The following is a 19,923-nucleotide window of genomic DNA, read 5'->3' on the forward strand; positions in this document are numbered from 1 at the left end:
TAAGTCCTTTTAACAAAGTTTATGTTGATATCTGTGAAGTTTAAATGTATTATAAAGTTTAAGGTCAGAAAATTGTACAATTATAAATCCTTATACATCCTGGGCTTTTGGATTTTAAATGATTTCCAGAGCTTTATTTTAACAATTACACTTATGAAAAAAATTAGTTTTGTCTGATTCTCTTTATGTTTCTGACATAGCACCATTTAGACAGCCTTGTAAATTAGGGAGAGGGGAAATTCTGACTAATAAATGCTGAAAAAACAATAAAAACAAGAGCAGTGGGGCATGTCACTATAGAACAAACATAAATGAGCTCAAAGATCTTGGCTATCAGTTCATCATATATTGTTGCTTGTTCTGCACATTATAAAGTGGCTTTTGTCAAGGTTGTTTAAACAAGGAGCTATTGATCTCTTCGGCCGAATTAACATTTAAAAGAATTTAATTGAGCAATGAAGGATTTGTGAATCAGGCAGTCCCCCAGAATCACAGCAGATTCACAGAGACTCCAGGGCAGCCACATGGTGGAAGGAAATGTATAGACAAGGAAAGGGAAATGATGGGAAGAAATTGGCAGTGAGGTTCAGAAACAGTTGGATTGGTTACAGACTGGCACTTGCCTTATTTGAACACAGTTTGAACACTTAGCAGTCTATAAGGGGTTGAAGTATGGCTGCTGGGATTGGCCAAGACTCAGTTGTTGTTACAGGCATACTCCTAAGTTAAGTTTTCAATCTCGTCTGACTATTAAGCTAGGTTACACTTTATCCACAAGGACTCAAATATAGAAGTATGGAATTCTTCTTGGGCCATATGTAGCTTGCTTTAACAATTACTAATTTTTGCACAAGATTATGTCTAAATTTTTAAAAGAATTCATATAACGTACACAATTTTAAAAGATTCTATAGAAGCTTATGGCAAAACTTCCATAATGATTCCCCGAGAATGCTGAGATGCACAAGAGATTTACTTAATGTCAGGACACGTGCACATCAACGAATCACTGCAAAAGACAACAGATACTGAGCACCACTTTGTATTAAGTGGTGGAGATCTCTAAGGGGAATGAAGAAGTAGCTCTTTCCTTGTCAAGTCTACACAAAGCAAGACTTAGACATAAGAGAAAGAATAAGGTTGCCCTTATTTCTAGATCACATCTTGCTTCCAGGTTTGCTCCCAAGAGGAAGAGGCATGGCATGCCTGATTTATTCTTACTAAATGTATCAATCTGATAAGTCACTGCACTTGTATGTGACTGAGCAATGGCATGTAGAAAACCCAGAAGTCCTTAGGATACTTTCCCTAACACCAGGCATTATGGGTGCCACACTCTCCCAACTCTAGCTCCACCTTAATTATTTATAATGAGCATCCACTGCATGCTTGTTTGGGCTCTTTCTAGGGGACCAGTAAAGAGCCATCCACTTAGTGTTTCTAAAGCTTTGCCACACATATAGTATTGGGATTGAAAATATCCTGACGTATGTGTGTTGTCTTTCTCATCCATAACCAGAAATGTGCAATAATCTTGAGAGGGTCCTACACCTTCCTTAGATCCTCTAAGGGGTATGTGATCCAACAGGTTAGGAACCACTGCCCTCTAGAGAATGCAGTAGATTCCTGACCTCTTGCTTGATGTTTAAACACAGCTGTCTGCTGTCTCTAAGAATGCTGATTGATTTGCTGCAATCATTTCACATGAGTGTCCTGGAATGATTCTAGCTCAGTCCACTTTCATCACTCAGATGGCCCCACAGATCTCTTATGTCTGCAGAGAAAAATTGATAAATCTACTACTGTGTCCTGGTTGGGTCTTGTCTCAGATTGATTTTTCATCTGGGGAATGTATGTGGAGGGGCTTCTCCAAGTTTTTGGCAACTTTCTGTGAAATTCTTCTTTTAAGGTGTTATGTCCTTGATCCCATGCCCAGTCTACATATTTGGATTCTTCAGTCTAATGGGATTGAGGGTAGGGGGTGGGAATGTGGGAGAAAAGATGACCTACTAGATGAGGCACTTTTACATGAGTTTTATATTCAACAAATATTTCTTGGGCACCTGCTATGTGCCAGACACTGCCCCAGGCCATAGGGGCTTTAAGGTGATTAAGACATGAAGCTGGCATTCAATTTCATAAGGGAGTAGATTATAGACATTATCTAATTTTTCATGTTCTCATATGGGGCAAAACCAAGTCCATCATATATTCCCACTAAATGCAGACTCCAACAGAAAGAAAAAGAAAGAAAAAACTGAAATATTTCAACATTTAGGAAATGATTTTATCTATAAATGCTCAACATGGATAAAATCTTTCAAACTAGAGTCTGAAAATCTTATTTCCCTTCAGAGGAACCACTGTATGGGTAACAAATAGAACTAAACTGAAACAAGTGTTCTCAGAATTATAGGGGCTGGTTCAAATGATATCCATTTTTGAAAACAGCATGAACAAGACACTCCCCCTTCTGAATCTGCTTGACATATTTTGCTTGAGCAAGGGGAACTCCAGACACCATAAAATTCCCATCTTGTTTCCCAACATATCTTCCTGAGTTGGGACCCAAACCAATGCCCATTTTGTCGTCCCTCCTACCATTCTTTCATCTAAAATAAAATAATTTTCAACTTCTTTAAGTCTTTTGCTTTCTGTGTCACCATCTGGGAACCTTAAACATTGGCCATCCTTAAGTCTCCATCATGTTAATATCTCCCTCCCTTTGCACTTTTTAGCCTTTCTACAGTTTGAAGGCTTTAAGTGACACTAAATGGTCTCTATAAGTGAAATAAATCAAATTTATTCCAGAATCACTTTGGGGCAAGTCATGTTTGCCATGAAAAGTGCAAGGTGGTGGGAACAGGCAGTGAATCAAGGAAACATGGCCCCTGTGGTTGTGGAACTTCATCTAGTGGAATAGACAGTAAACACTGAAAAGCATACACGCATGGCCATAGTGACAAGCCCAATAAAGGAAATGCACAGAGTACTACAAGAATGCAACACTATGTGAACAAATTCAGGTTGGAGAATCAGGCACGCTCCTTCTGCAGAAACGATGCTTCAGTTAGGATCTGAAAGATAGCAAAAGACCATCTGCCTTGATGAGGTATTAATAACATGACAAGGGTCGGCAAAGCCTGAGTCCTGTCGTCTCGCCTTCCTCCCATACAGCATGAGCTTCACCACTCGCTCCACCTTCTCTACCAACTACCGGTCCCTGGGCTCTGTCCAGGCGCCCAGCTACGGCGCCTGGCCGGTCAGCAGCGCGGCCAGTGTCTATGCAGGCGCTGGTGGTTCTGGTTCCCGGATCTCCGTGTCCCGCTCCACCAGCTTCCGGGGCGGCATGGGGTCCGGGGGCCTGGCCTCAGGGATGGCCGGGGGTCTGGCAGGAATGGGAGGCATCCAGAACGAGAAGGAGACCATGCAAAGCCTGAACGACCGCCTGGCCTCTTACCTGGACGGAGTGAGGAGCCTGGAGACCGAGAACCGGAGGCTGGAGAGCAAAATCCGGGAGCACTTGGAGAAGAAGGGACCCCAGGTCAGAGACTGGAGCCATTACTTCAAGATCATCGAGGACCTGAGGGCTCAGATCTTCGCAAATACTGTGGACAATGCCCGCATCGTTCTGCAGATTGACAATGCCCGTCTTGCTGCTGATGACTTTAGAGTCAAGTATGAGACAGAGCTGGCCATGCGCCAGTCTGTGGAGAACGACATCCATGGGCTCCGCAAGGTCAGTGATGACACCAATGTCACTCGACTGCAGCTGGAGACAGAGATTGAGGCTCTCAAGGAGGAGCTGCTTTTCATGAAGAAGAACCACGAAGAGGAAGTAAAAGGCCTACAAGCCCAGATTGCCAGCTCTGGGTTGACCGTGGAGGTAGATGCCCCCAAATCTCAGGACCTCGCCAAGATCATGGCAGACATCCGGGCCCAATATGACGAGCTGGCTCGGAAGAACCGAGAGGAGCTAGACAAGTACTGGTCTCAGCAGATTGAGGAGAGCACCACAGTGGTCACCACACAGTCCGCCGAGGTTGGAGCTGCTGAGACGATGCTCACAGAGCTGAGACGTACAGTCCAGTCCTTGGAGATCGACCTGGACTCCATGAGAAATCTGAAGGCCAGCTTGGAGAACAGCCTGAGGGAGGTGGAGGCCCACTACGCCCTACAGATGGAGCAGCTCAATGGGATCCTGCTGCACCTGGAGTCAGAGCTGGCACAGACCCGGGCAGAGGGACAGCGACAGGCCCAGGAGTATGAGGCCCTGTTGAATATCAAGGTCAAGCTGGAAGCTGAGATCGCCACCTACCGCCGCCTGCTGGAAGATGGCGAGGAATTCAATCTTGGTGATGCCTTGGACAGCAGCAACTCCATGCAAACCATCCAAAAGACCACCACCCACCGGATAGTGGATGGCAAAGTGGTGTCTGAGACCAACGGCACCAAAGTTCTGAGGCATTAAGCCAGCAGAAGCAGGGTACCCTTTGGGGAGCAGGAGGCCAATAAAAAGTTCAGAGTTAAAAAAAAAAAAAATGACAAGAAGTGTGCATTATGAGTACATTAATGAGTACATTGTACTCATGGAACATTTTATCTTCATAGGAAGCCAAGTATTAAAATAATGTTTTTGATGCAGACCTTCTTTAAAATTACGTGAAAAAATTCGACTTCAATTAAAGTGACAATAGGACGATTAGTAATCACTTGAATTTTCTGATTAAAATAATGTCATCTGCCACTATCATGAGCCTCACTGCTCACGTCATCTGAACATATCAGTTCAGATAGTATTATAAATAAGGAAAGCATTTCTCTGTTACACTGATGATGCCTGATTTAAGCTCAGTGTTTCTGGTGGTGTGCATGGCCTTTACAGTGCACGTGCCTTAGTCTTATTTCTGCCAGAAACATCCTTGTATTGTCCTCCACTGTGGCACAGCCTGTATATTTTATGTTGAGGATAAAATACAACAGGTGGCCTATTTGAACATTCTGATTATGTCCCCATTACAAAATAGTTCACGACAACCTAAAAAATTAGTAGCAGTGAGGCAGCGACCAGATATCTGATGTCCCAGGGATAATGGGACCATAACCGGGGGTGGTTTGAGCTGACTACCAGCATTTTGGGATGCAAGTTAGGAAGCACTTAGGATGACTCTAGGATGGCACAAAGAATAGGTGCAATGTGCTTCACAAATAAATTCTCATTCCGAGGTCTGCTCTTTCTTGCTTTCCATTCAAAAGCCATCAACCATGGCATTCCCACCTTCTAGTTTACATCTGCCTTAAATTTCTATCTTCCATTTGGTCTCATTTATTCTCCATTTTTCTTCCAGCATCTTCATGGCTTTAAAAGCAGATTCCTTTACCTTGATTTTGATTTTCTGAAATATCTGTCAAAAAATGTATCATTCCTCGAAAATAATGCGTGGAATAATATTTATAGCATAGCATGTAATTATAAATGTCTTAAATAGAATATATTAATTTGGATTTAATTTGGAGAATGTTAAATCTTACTTTTTGAGTTTAGTAGCACTTGGAAAATATAAGTTCCTGACTTGAACTGCTAAATTAGATACTATGTTTTAAAAACAACATTTTGCTTATTTACTTATTTATTTACCCCTGAAAACAGGTGAAAGGCAGTAAATTGTAGTTCTTAGCAACATTAAATTTGGAATCAGATGGACCTTGGCTCAAATAAAAGAGGATAAGGATCTTTACCTTATGAGTTTATCGTGGTGACCAAATCATATGACACTCCCAGCATTTATAGGGCTTTGGGGTCAGGGCACAAATGGAGACCCACATCTTATTGTCTAGATATTTAAAAGTTAGATATAACACTAACCACTATTAAATTAAAATGTGCTCTACCCTCTGCCTTCACAAATACATCTTCATAATGACAATATTAACAAAAATACATAAACCTATGTTTTGTACATGACTAAAAATTGCCAAAATGTTAGACAGCTGAGTTTATCATTATATATCTGGAAGTTTTACTGATGGACCAGTGAGGTTTAGGTGAATAATAAGACAAATAAGACAAACACACACATAATTTATAGTGATTGTTTATTCTATATATATATAGAGAGAGAATATATATATAGAATAAATAATATATATAGAATAAATAATAAATATATATATTTGAGATGGAGTCTTGCTCTGTCACGCAGGCTGGAGTGCAATGGCATGATCTCGGCTCACTGCTATCTCTGCCTCCTGGGTTCAAGCGATTCTCCTGCCTCAGCCTCCCCAGTAGCTGGGATTACAGACACTAACCACCATGCCCAGCTAATTTTTATATTTTTAGTAGAGACGGGGTTTCATCATGTTGGCCAGGCTGGTTTCGAACTCCTGACCTTGTGATCTGCCTCCCTCGGCCTCCCAAAGTGCTGGGATTGCAGGCTTGAGCCACCACACCCAGCCTAGAATTTAGTTTTGGTGCCACTTTAGCAAAATCACTATGTTGTAATCAACTTTTTCATTCACTGTACATTGTGTTCTATTATCAGTAATGATTTAAGGAGTTAAAAAAACCATATTTCTAGCCAAACAATAAATATTTATGTAGTTTTTTTTTTCTTACTAAAATGTAAGTTTTATTTAGGTTTTGAGAGAGGTTATTTTTCTTTTAAAAGTCAGCACTATTGGCTGAACACAGTGGCTCATGCCTGTCACCCCAGCAATTTGGGAGGCTGAGGTGGGCGGATCACTTGAAGCCAGGAGTTCGAGACCAGCCTGGTCAACATGGTGAAACTCCATCTCTACTAAAAAAAAAAAAAAAATACAAAATACAAAAATTAGCCGGACGTGGTGGTGCATGCCTCTAATTCCAGCTACTTGGGAGGCTGAGGTATGAGAATTACCTGAACCCCAGAGGCAGAGGTTGCAGTGAGCTGAGATCTGGCCATTGCACCCCAGCCGGGGTGACGGAGTGAAACTCTGTCTAAAATATATATATATGTGTGTGTGTGTGTGTATATATATATGTGTGTGTATATATATGTATATCTATAAAGTCAACATTATTTCATAAAATTCAAAGATAAATTTCAAAGGTAAATACAAACTACAGTTAATAAATATCAAGTACTTAAGTAAAAATTATTAAGTGTAGCTAAAGTTAAAATATTTTTGAATATGTAATTACATCTTATTAGAATTTTCTTTGCAATTCCAGTGTTCAGTGGTGTCCAGATGACAATTCGTAGAGTAAGTGGTGTGTTGGACTGTTTGTGTATATTTCTTACCCTGCTTAGCCATGTTACACTGGCAGCTTGAAATCAGTCATGGCAGAAGTATTTAAACTACGAAAATTGGTCAACACTACAGTTCAGACTTTTCCCCCCAGAGAATTGGCTTTTAAATATTTGCCAACACACTACTGAGTATTATGTTTCACCCAAGAGAAGCCTATGATGTGATCAGAACTTTTCAGAGAGAAGAAATTATCAATTGAATCAAATGCTGCCGGAAGGTTGAATGTGATGAGGGAAAGAACCATATCTATAAATGTGTTAACAGGGAAATTATTGGTTCTTTGTCAAGAGAGTTTAAATGGGGAGGTGACAAGGAAAGGCAGACTGGTCTGTTTGAAGACCAATGGGAAGTAAAGAAGTGTAAATCTGAGGTATAAGTATTTTAAGAAGTGTGGCTCCAAGGGTAGCAGAAAATTGGGATGGTAAATGGAGAACAGTTACAGTTCATTTAAGGTGACTCATCATTGACAAGATATATTATTTCCCCTTAATGAGAATTAAGGACTTAGGTTATTTAAAAGTGTTCATTAAAATCAATGTTACAAAATCTTCTTATGGGAATAGCTTTCTATAGCATACATAACATTGTGTTACTTCGATCCAGAAGACCTAGAAGGTGGGGATTATATTCAAAATATTTATATAACATTAAAAATTGTTTGAAAGTACAAAGAATAATTTTGCTTTAGCTGAAATTGAGTTACATAGCTCTTTAATTATACATTCATGATGATCGGCATTAGAGAGATGGGTTTGGAATTAAACTGTGCCAAATTAACAAGCAGCTGTGTCTATTAAAACTAAAAACTGAGCCAGTATCTTTGCAATATTGTTAAATAATAATCATATTGTATCTGAAGGTTTAAAATAATTAATAACATTTTGAAGATAATAGTTAATATTTATTGGGTCTTACTATTGCCCGATCTGTGACAAGCACATGTATCATCTCAGTTTCTCTTCACAGAATCATCTCCAAGGTGTTATGAAGTAGGAACTGTTACCTCTCCCCACTTTATGGGTGATTAGATAATTTAAGTAACTTGATTAGGTTTATAGAGATGAAGTTTGAACTCCAGCAGTTTTACTGGTTCCAGGTGGTTCAGAAAACAGCATTTCTTTTTTAGGTCAAGGAATTGGCTATAAATTTCCCCCTGCTATAGATCATGAGGTTCCTCAGTATAGAAATGGATTCTTTTTCTTCCTGGCACTGTGTCACTTAGCAGCACAGCGTCTATACACAGCATGTGCTTAACAAACATATATCGCACTGGAGAGTTAGTTCAGTGATAGAAACTGCCTCGATTTTAAAAATTATTTCCACAGAAAATATAGGATTTAGATAGTATTAATCTTAAACAGCAAAGTCAACATTCAGAAAAATCTGAATGAAGTTCTAAATCTTCAAGAATGTTGTTATTGTAGCCTACCTGGGAACTTGGCCTAAAATCTCAGTTCTACCCCTATCACTCTTGTCTGAATATTACTGCCTTGTTGCAAAGGTGCGTTGCTGGAGATTTGTCTTCTCATATGTAATCCATTGGCAAGTGAGATTTTTTTTTAAAGACTCAGCATTACTTGAAATCAAAGACAAAAGGGTGACAGTAATGAGTTTAAGAGAACGACTATGTATACTCATGCATTCATGGCATCTGTGTGCATTAATTTTCAGTACGATTTATCTTAAGTGAAAAAAAGATAAGTATCATATTTGATCCAAAATATTTTCTTTGAGTAAAAAGAAAGACTCTAAGATTAATTTTTAAAAACTGTGGTAGATGAATAGAAAATATGAAGCGAGAAATCAGTTAGATGGGCTCCATTTATTCATCAGTTAAGTTTGATACATCATTTATTACAGTATTTACTCCTGACATCAAGGAAATTTTAGTGATGACTTAGATTGCCATGCATCCTTGTGTTAACAGGATGACTTGGGGCTTCTGTGATAATTATAAAGTGAGGGTAGTACCTATGAAACCTACAAGGGAAGTCTGGGACTACGTCAGAGAAAGTAGCATTTGTGGAACTTTTGAGCCAGATACCACTAACATAAACTGTTCCTTTTCATTTTATTTAAGAGTGTTTCAAAAAGTCCATAGATTTAGCACTTGGCACAAATATGGATGTTCATTTTGGTTGCAAGGACTAACAAATCTCTGTGGCTAACAGGAGAAAGGGTTCTTAGGAATGCAAGAATAATAACTGTTTTATGAGACCCTTCTCAACAGTTTCTATGTCATCTCTCCTTCTGCCTTAAACATGACTCAGCTTTGTTAGATTCTGCATCTCTGGGGTCATGTCATTTCCTCTCAGCTGTCAGAGCAAAGAGATCATTCTCTGCTCCATCCATATTTTCTCTACCTATAGCATCTCTTCTTAATAATTCAGCTCATTCATAATTATTACATAACATAACCTTTCTTTCCTCATAATTCTTTAGTTTCTCTTCTAGTTACTAATGGCCCAATTCTTTTAGTATGTCTCTATCTGAATTTCCAAGAGGAAACAATCTCACTGACCTAGCTCTTTCTTACTTGCGTAGGGTGTTTTGAACTCAGGTCACTTCGTTATCATTGGCAAGCCTGTAGATTAACCGTTTTATGTTAGATATCTAACCCTGATTTAATAGTTATAATAGAACCTTGAGAGGGTGCCAAAATTTTAACTGGGAAACAATAATCTTTATTTATTTTAATTAATTAATTTATTTTTAGGACGGTGTTGCTCTGTGGTCCAGGCTGGAGTGCAGTAGTGTCGTCTCAGCTCACTGCAACTTCCACCTCCCGGGTTCAAGTGATTCTCCTGCCTCAGCCTCCTGAATAGCTGGGATTACAAGTGCATGCCCCTATAGCCGGCTACTTTTTGTATTTTTAGTGTAGACAGGGTTTTGCTTTGTTGGCCAGGTTGGTCTGGAACTCAAGAGGTCTGTCTGCCTCAAGCGATCTGCCCACCTTGGCCTCCCAAAGAGCTGGGATTACAAGTATAAACCACCACGCCTGGCTGAAAGCAACAGTCTTTTAGTAAATGGTTCTAGGAAAACTGGGCTACTACATGCAAAAGAATAGAGTTGGACCCTTACCTCATATCATCTATAAAAATTAACTCAAAATGAATTAAAGGCTCAAGTGTACAAGATAAGATGATAAAACTCTTAGAAGAAAATAGAGGCATAGATATTTGTGACCCTGGATTAAACAATTGTTTCTTACATATGACGCTGAAAGTATAAGCCAAAAAAAGATATACTGAACACTATGAATATTAAAATCTATATATCTATATAAAATGTATATATCTGTATAAAATATCTATATATAAAATATATACTATAAACTCTAAAAATAAAATATAAAATATAAATCCTCCTAGTATGCCCATAATAAAAAAGTGTCAGTGAGGATGTGGAGCTATTGGAGCCTTCACGCACTGCTGGTGGGAGTGTAAAATGATGCTGCAACCATTTTTTTTTTTTTTTTTTTGAGACAGGGTCTCACTCTGTCACCCAAGCTGGAGTACAGTGGCACGACCTCGGCTCACTGCAACCTCCGCCTCCCAGGTTCAAGCGATTCTCATGTGTCAGCCTCCTGAGTAATTCTGAGCTGGAATTACAGGTGCACGTCACCGCATCTGGCTCATTTTTTTTTGTATTTTCATAGAGATAGGATTTCACCATGTTGACCAGGCTGGTCTTGGACTCCTGACCTCATATGATCCATCTGCCTCGGCCTCCCAAAGTGGTGGCAGCCACCAGCCTTACAGGTGTAAGCCACTGTGCCCGGCCTGATGCAGCCACTTTGGAAAAAATTTCGGCAATTTCACAGATGTTAAATATAAAGGTACCGTATGATCCAGCAACACCCGTTGTAGATATATATCCAAGAGAAAGGAAAACAACTTCCACACAAAAATTTGTACATGAGTGTTCATAGTAGCAATAATCATAATAGCCTAAAAGTGGAAACAATCCAAATGTCCATCAACTGGTTAATGGATAAGTAAAAGGTGGCATATTTATACAAAGGAATATTTTTCAGCAATAAAAGCAAGTGAAAAACTGACACATCCTACAGCATGGACAGACCTTGAAAACATCATTCTAAGTGAAAGAAGCCAGTCACCAAGGATGATATAATTGTATAATTCCACTTACATAAAATGTCCCAAATAGGCCAACATATAAAGATGGGAAAAAGAATAGTGGTTGCCTAGTCCTGGAGGAGATGGGAAGGTGTATTGAGAGTGACAACTTAAGGGTGTGGTGTTTCCTTTTGGGGTAATGAAAACAGTCTAAATTTGGCCAGGTGCGGTGGCTCATGCCTGTAATCCCAGCACTTTGAGAGACTGAGGTGGGTGGATTACTTGAGGTCAGGAGTTTGAGACCAGCCTGGCCAACATGGTAAAACCCCATCTCTACTAAAAGTACAAAAATTAATCAGGTGTGGTAGCAGGTGCCTGTAATCCCAGCTACTTGGGAGGCTGAGCCAGGAGAATTGCTTGAACCTGGGAGGTGAAGGTTGCAGTGAGTCAAGATCAAGCCACTGAATTCCAGCCTGGACAACAGAGTTAGTGTGATGGTTAATACTGAGTGTCAACTTGATTGGATTGAAGGATACAAAGTATTGATCCTGGGTGTGTCTGTGAGGGTGTTGCCAAAGGAGATTAACGTTTGGTTTAGTGAGCTGGGAAAGGCAGACCCACCCTCAATCTGGGTGGACACAATCTAATCAGCTGCCAGCACAACTAGAATATAAGCAGGCAGAAAAATGTGAAAGGAGAGACTGGCTTAGCCTCCCAGCCTACATCTTTCTCCTGTGCTGGATGCTTCCTTCCCTGGAATATTGGACTCCAAATTCTTCAGTTTTGGAAGTTGGTCTAGCTCTCCTTGCTCCTCAGCCTACAGATGACCTATTGTGGGACCTCATGAGCATATGAGTTAATACTTAATAAACTTCCCTATATATATCTAGGACTAATGGAATAGATATATATATATATTCCATTAGTTCTGTCCCTCTAGAAAACCCTGACTAATACAGTAAGACTCTGTCTTAAAAAAAAAAAAAAAAGATTTAAAAAAATAGTCTAAATTTGATTGTGGTGATGGTTGCATACCGCTGTGAACATGCTAAAAACCATTGATGTATATACTTCAAATGAGTAAAACATATGGTATACATGTTATATCTCAATGAAACTGTTTTTTAATCACAATCAATAATATATTTACTAATGATTATCTTTAAATCTGTGTTTCCTCTAGTTGCCAACACAAATTCAGTCACACAGGCTAGAAACTTGAAGTGTATCTTAATGCATTTTCTCTCATACATCCTCCACTTCGATTTAGACACATCTATTTGATTTCTTCTTTTATTTTATATTTCCCTAACATCACTAAATTATTTATCTATTTTTTTTCCTACTGCTTGAATTCAAGCTGTGATATATTCTTTCCCTCTGGATTGCTGCCTCCTTCTTCAGTCTGTTTTCTATGTCTCTAATCTGGGCCTCCTCCACGCTACAGCAATGATAATCTTTCTAAATCAGCATGGTTATGTCTGTAGTAACTGTTTAACATGTGTCAGTGATGCTTTTTAGCTTTCCGTACAAAGTTCAAAATTCCTGAGCTTAGCGTGCATGACTCTTCAAGAACTGGCAATGCCAATCTCCCCACTTCCCCAAGCCAACCCATTTCTCCAGCCAGATGAATCTACTTAAGGTATCTTGAACTTGCAATTCTATTTTAAATCTACAGCTCCTGGCATATTTACAAAATCAGTACATCTCTGTTGAATAAATAGGTAAAATAAATAAGAATTCATTACAAATATAAATATTACTATGTTCACTCAACTATTCATTCATTAGCAACTCTTCTATTAGTTATTTGATGTCTAGAGACTGTAGGTTCCAGCTCCAGAAAGAACAAAATCAAGCATCATGTGGTTTAAGCATATAACAAAATCAAGCATTGAGTGAGTTGCTTGTGTGCATTTATGTGTGTTTTGTGTGTGTGTGTGTCATCATGAGGTAGGCATATATGGGTTCCGGGAAGAAAAAGGAAGAGTTATTGAGAACACAAATGTAAGCAGGATTAACAGTTGTCATGGGTGGAAGAGGGAAACTATGTACCACCCAGAAGCCATTCCTCTCTGAGCTTCAAACAGAGCCCAGGGTATTGTCAATAGTCTGCAAATATTCAATGCCCAAGGAAAAAATTATTATCACACTAAGATAATTTGCATTGTACTAGAACATTTTTCAGTTGCTTGGGGTGGTGCCTTGTGAAACTAATCCTTCTAATCTCCTAGGTGTTTCTATTATCAGCAACACAGATCTTTAGCTTATGTAATAACCGGTTCGTTTGAGCCATATCTGGAGCAATGTCCAGATTTACTTTCTGTTCATTGATTCAGTTTTATTCCTTTAAGCTATAGTAATAACTAATCCTTGAGTAGTTCCAGGAGTGACTCATTCTGGTTAGGCCACCGAGATTGGTACTGATTTTTGATAAATGGAATTTCAGATTATGACAATCTCAGTATGTATAAAACCCCAAGTCATTTCAGAAGTGTCATTTAAATATTTCCATGAATTTAACTGAAACGGAAGGTTGTTAATTATCTCCTGCTTTTGATGAGGGGCAGATGATCACAAAGTTGTAGTGATCACTCTGTTTATTTTGTATAGTTGTATACACTTTTCTTGAAGGCTTATAAATCTCTGAAATTGAGAGACATCTGGTAAAACGTAGTTATACAATGTAAACACAGAAATAATATAAAAAACTAGGCAATTGAATAGGAGAAAATGTTATTCTAGGCACTCAATTTGCCTTTTCTACAATTATCAGAAATTGAGACAAAAGGTATTCTTTTGCACAATTCCCTGAAGGCCAAAAAAACAGGGATTCTCCTGTAGCATTATAGTAAGAAAACAAATGTTAGAGCTAAAGCCTCCCCACCCTATTTCTTGCGGTCCTCATGCATTAATACATGACTTCAAGGCAAATTAAAAACAAAATAGAACACTTGAGCAACTGTCTTTCTTTTCAATGGGAGTGTTTTCGAGTGTCTAAAGAGAGAATCACCCTGAGACACTGAGCCTCTATAATTAGGATGGATATGTCAACAGCAAGTATCTAATAATCTCTACTCCTATCACATGAGAGTAAGGTTTTTCCAAAACATTCCAGAGCTTTTATGTTATCTTAGTGCTCTCAGCATGAAAACACATATAGGTACACACACACACGTAAGCAAACACACACTTTCTGACACATACAACTTGTGCACACACACAGTCACACACGATGCTTCCGTTATAAAGTAATACTTTTTTCTCCTAGCAAGTTCACAGAAGTAAGATAAAGTAATATTTCTTGAAGCCACATTTGAAAGAACTGTCCCTGCCTTTCCTCTCTCTGGATGTCTTAGGAAAGTCCAAAGAAACTATGACATCAAGAAACAATCATGACCTGATTTGACTGTTTTGAAAAAGTAAACTCTTCAAAAATTTGTAATGGTTTATTTAATTTTCATCATTCAAATCTACTGAATACCTTGAAATATACTGAATATGAAATTGTGGTATGGGAGTTTCCTGTTTTAAAAATTTTTAATTAAATTTTAAATTCAACATATTATTACTCCTGGACACATCACTTTAATTATTTATTAAACATAGATATAATTAGCTTGAGAAAGTACTTTCCCTTTTTTTTTTCCTTTGGCAGGGAACCAATGGAGAAAAATCCATGTACTCAGTCCAACTTAAAAATTAGGGCAGTTTTTATACTATGTAAAACTGGTACTTCCAGATTCCAGCTGCATAGATGAGTTGCAAAGCAATAAACCAAATGATTAAAAGAAATGATCTGATTCAGTCCCAGCAACAGAAATTTGTCCTATTCATAACATTTTAAATTTTCACTGATTTTTTTTTCTTTTTGTGTCTTGATGCTCTCTGTTAAAATGAGCCTTTAAATATCAATCATTTTTAACTTTCTCATTTATTTCTCTCCTGAATTTCACAATTGTGAAATTGATGCACATTTTCCTAATATTTTTAAATGCTCTTATAGTTATCTTTGTGTATCACTTTCTACATAGAGATATCAAACTACTAACAAATGTCATCCACTCATCCTTCCACCATTCCACTGTCATCCAGCATTCACTGCGTGCCACTCACTGTTGTGTGCTGGAGACAGAAGGAAGTATGAGATCCCTTGTGGGGGCTAATGTAAACACAGTCCCGCATAATGCTATTTGTAAATGGTAACAGATTTATGGGTAAAGTATAATGTAACACAGAAATGACAACATATTCTTGCCATTCTCAACACATTCAAATTTATTTTTGTTTCTTATAGCTTGCATCACTGTTTAACATAATGATTATTAAAACATTTTAATTGTCTCTCCCGTAGTAAAATAGTAACTAACTCCATGAGAGTAGAATGAAGTCTCTTTTTATGTTAATAATTGTTACAGCCTCAGTTCCTAGAAGAATGCCTATCATACAGTGGTTGTACAACAAAGACTTGTTGGATAAGCGAACTAATTATAACTATCTGTCGCTTGGCACATAAGCCACAGCTGGTCAGGTCGCTTATAGATGCCATGAAATACACATAAGTATCAAGCATCTGATCCCATTCAGGAGCAACTGTGTCACACGTCATGGATCAGGTGTGAGTGGATTAGAGACACCATCCACGGCAGTTTAGAAAATAGGGTTTCTACCGCCGGGCGCGGTGGCTCACGCCTGTAATCCCAGCACTTTGGGAGGCCGAGGCGGGCGGATCACGAGGTCAGGAGATCGAGACCATCCTGGCTAACACGGTGAAACCCCGTCTCTACTAAAAATGCAAAAAATTAGCCGGGCGAGGCGGCGGGCGCCTGTAGTCCCAGCTACTCGGGAGGCTGAGGCAGGAGAATGGCGTGAACCCGGGAGGCGGAGCTTGCAGTGAGCCGAGATCGCGCCATTGCACTCCAGCCTGGGCGACTAAGCGAGACTCTGTCTCAAAAAAAAAAAAAAAAAAAAAAAGAAAATAGGGTTTCTTCTCAAGTCCTGTGCAACAAGAAAAGCCATGAAAATAAATAACCATGAAGTTATTCACATAAAATAGAAGCTATAACTGTATATGGTGATAGCACTGTATTGTAGTTAATGCTTTCAATTGCTTTAGTCAGTGAATACCATATAAATGGAGAGAAAAATGTTTCTTTATGTATCTTATAAAATAATAAATATACTGTGCATTCAAAACTGGAAACAGCCTACTCCTATTTATTAATTACTATTCCTAAATGTATTACTTTCACCCCCGACTAAAGAATCAAAAACACTATGAGAGGCCTAGTCGTTTTTCTTTTTTTTTTTTTTTTTTTTTTTTTTTTTTTTTGAGACGGAGTCTCGCTGTGTCGCCCAGGCTGGAGTGCAGTGGCGCGATCTCGGCTCACTGCAAGCTCCGCCTCCCGGGTTCACGCCATTCTCCTGCCTCAGCCTCCCGAGTAGCTGGGACTACAGGCGCCCACAACCGCACCCGGCTAATTTTTTGTATTTTTAGTAGAGACGGGGTTTCACCGTGGTCTCGATCTCCTGACCTTGTGATCCGCCCGCCTCGGCCTCCCAAAGTGCTGGGATTACAGGCGTGAGCCACCGCGCCCGGCCGAGGCCTAGTCGTTTTTCAAAGTACAGATGAAAAGAGAGAGAAAGAGACAGACAGGGGGAGAGGGAGAGAGAGAGAGAGAGAGAGAGAGAGAGAGAGAGAGAGAGAAACTGAGAGAGAGACTCAGAGAGCCAAAGGTCCAAGCATGCCTCAGTAAAGAGAAAGTTCAGATGAAGTCACGAAAGTTTTTAAACTGCTGAGACATGTATACAGCCAGAATCTATGTACTACTGGCACCGATGCGCAGGAGATTATACACACCTTCCCTGTATCCAGACCCTCAGTGCCTATCAGGAACGTCTCTGTGACCATGAATCAAAACCACTGGCTCAGGAAAATGACTATCATATATATATATTGGCCAGCACACTTACAAATATGAATATTAATCACAAAGAGCATAGGACTCACGGTTACACCAAGCATACGTAAACATAAACTAGTTCAAAACAGTTCTCTAAATTAACATGACATTCTTCAACTAAAATTAGGCCTGTGGGCATTTAGAGGAATTTAGAGTAAGATGATAGATCAAGTACCTCAAGGAAATTCACAAGGAAGTGCATTACATACAATGAATGAGCCCTTGTTGAGTGACACATGATCATTTTTAAGTTTTATACACTGGTACGCAAATGACTGTTTGCAATCACTCAAATTATTTGAAAAAAATTAAATTGAAACTTTGATACAAGTAGATTGGGGAGTCTTTTGGGGACTTAAATTGAACACATTTCTAAATTATCACAGAGTCAGTGAATATTATATATGTGAAACATTTAACATGGAAAATGATACATAAATATAATTACATAAATATAAATTGTAAGATATATAGACATGCATGAATACACAAATACGCATAGTTCTGTATCTATATCCATTAAATGAGTATTTTTTAAAGAATTTTTTTTTGTTCTTGTTAGGCACAGTGGCTCCTACCTGTAATCCCAGCACTTTGGGAGGCTGAGGCAGGAGGATCCCTTGAGCCCAGGAGTTTGAGACTAGTCTGGGCAACAAAGCAAGACCCCGTCTCTACAAAAAAATGAAAACATTAGCCAGGCTAATTTTGTGATGATATGTGCCTGCAGCCCCAGCTACTCAGGAGGCTGAGATAGGAGGATTACTAGACTCCAGGAATTTGAGGCTCTGATGAGCCGTGATCATGCCACTGCATTCCAGCCTGGGTGACAGAACAAGATTCTGCCTCTAAAGAAAAAAAAAAAAAATCTGTGACAAGTGCTGTATAACGTACTAGAGAAACACTGATAAACAAGATAGACAGTTCTTGTATTATATGAAATTTTTCATACAATAAAATTTCAGACTATATTGCATATCATAGTTCAGTGTATGTATACACATACATGTACATATATGTGTACATATATGTATATATGAAATGTGTATATGCATATGTATGTACATATACATATATGTATACATGTATATGTATGTATATGTATTTGTATGTATACTTTTAGTTTAGCATAATTTCAGATTTAGAGAAAAATTATGAAGATAGAGTGTCTATGTATTCCCACTCAACTTCCCCTATTATTAACATTTAACATGAGTTTGGTGTATTTGTTACAATTAATGAACCAATATTGACACACTATTATAAACTAAATTCAACACTGTACTTTATTCAGGCTCCCATCCAGGATAGCACATTACATTAGTTGTCATGTCTTCTTTGGCTCCTATTGGCTCTGACAGTTTCTCAGAATTATCTTATTTTTGACAATCTTGCTTGTTTTCAGGAGTACGGCTCAGAAGCTTTGTATAATGTCCCTCAACTGGACTTTGTGTGATGTTTTTCTTGTGATTAGACCTGACTTATGTGTTCTTGGGAGAAAGACCACTGAGGTAAAGTGCCATTCGCATCACATCATATCAAGTGTACATACAATTAAGGTGACTTACCACTGTTGATGTTAACCTTGATTACCTGACTGAGATAGTTTTTGGTCACGTTTCTCCCCTGGAAAGTTATTCTTTTTCCTCTTTTCACACTCTATTCTTTGAAAGGAAATCACTATGCTTAGCCTACCCATAAGGAGTGGGGAATTATGTTCCACCACTTTAAGAGCAGACTGTCTGTAAGATTCTTTTGCATAGTACATTTGTCTATTCTTCCCCCACTTATTTATTCTTAATCATTTATATTACTGTGAACTCATGGGTATTTATTTATTTCATACTTTGGGTTATAGTTCAATGCTACTTAATTTTTCTGCTCCAATTGTTCCAGCTTTGGTCATTGATAGATCTTTCAGCTGACTTCTGTGCCCCTTTGTCATACCTCCATAATTTTTTGTTAACACTTCCTTCTAACACTACTCCGGCCTGATCTTGTGTACTTTTGCCCCAATCCTCAAATCAGCATCACTCTAAGAAACCCTGGTTCCTTTTTTTGGAGAATAATGTAAGAAACTTGGAGCCAGACATAGGTATGCTCTTTGCTACCGAAGTATCATTAATTTTAGGGCTGATGAAAAATGAAAATATATGTGTGCATACCAACCTCTCTCTCTCTCTGTGTGTGTGTATGTGGGTATATATATATGTCATCATCATATCCCCAGAAATCTCAAATGTTGTTGTCTAGCTAGTTCCTATACAGAAGAGAAGATTTTGAACGTCCTCACTACAACAAATGATACATGTTTAAGGTAATAAATTTATAATTTTTTAAAAGAAAATTTAAATTTTAAAAATTTACTGAGCATACATTTGTCTTAGTATGTCTCAAAATGAATTGTTTCTTCATTATTCTGAATTATCAGGAAATATCTTCGTGACACAGAGTATGGCATTTAATATTCCACACATTTTGTCAGGACATAGTACACATTGTGAAGACGAGCAATGCATGTAGTAGCTGTCTCCTTCAATGTTTCTTCTTTAAGAAAGGAAAGTGGTTGCAAGTTTGCTTTGCTCTCCACTATC

General features: G+C 38.6%; 1 long non-coding RNA gene and 1 pseudogene across 5 annotated transcripts in view; both read left to right on the plus strand.

The window, feature by feature from the left end:
- LOC105486054 (uncharacterized) overlaps nucleotides 1-19,923 on the plus strand; it is a 102,091-nt gene that overhangs the window by 18,479 nt on the left and 63,689 nt on the right. For 4 of the 5 annotated variants that reach the window (XR_011614890.1, XR_011614887.1, XR_011614888.1 and 1 more), the window contains exon 2: nucleotides 18,735-19,646. This is a non-coding gene — a long non-coding RNA (uncharacterized lncRNA). The remainder of the gene's footprint in view (nucleotides 1-18,734; nucleotides 19,647-19,923) is intronic. The other variant, XR_011614889.1, reaches the window with a different exon arrangement.
- LOC139359127 (keratin, type I cytoskeletal 18 pseudogene) lies at nucleotides 2,257-4,531 on the plus strand (annotated as a pseudogene).

The sequence above is a fragment of the Macaca nemestrina genome, chromosome 16 (genome assembly GCF_043159975.1).
Source record: "Macaca nemestrina isolate mMacNem1 chromosome 16, mMacNem.hap1, whole genome shotgun sequence".
NCBI classification, from domain to species: domain Eukaryota; kingdom Metazoa; phylum Chordata; class Mammalia; order Primates; family Cercopithecidae; genus Macaca; species Macaca nemestrina.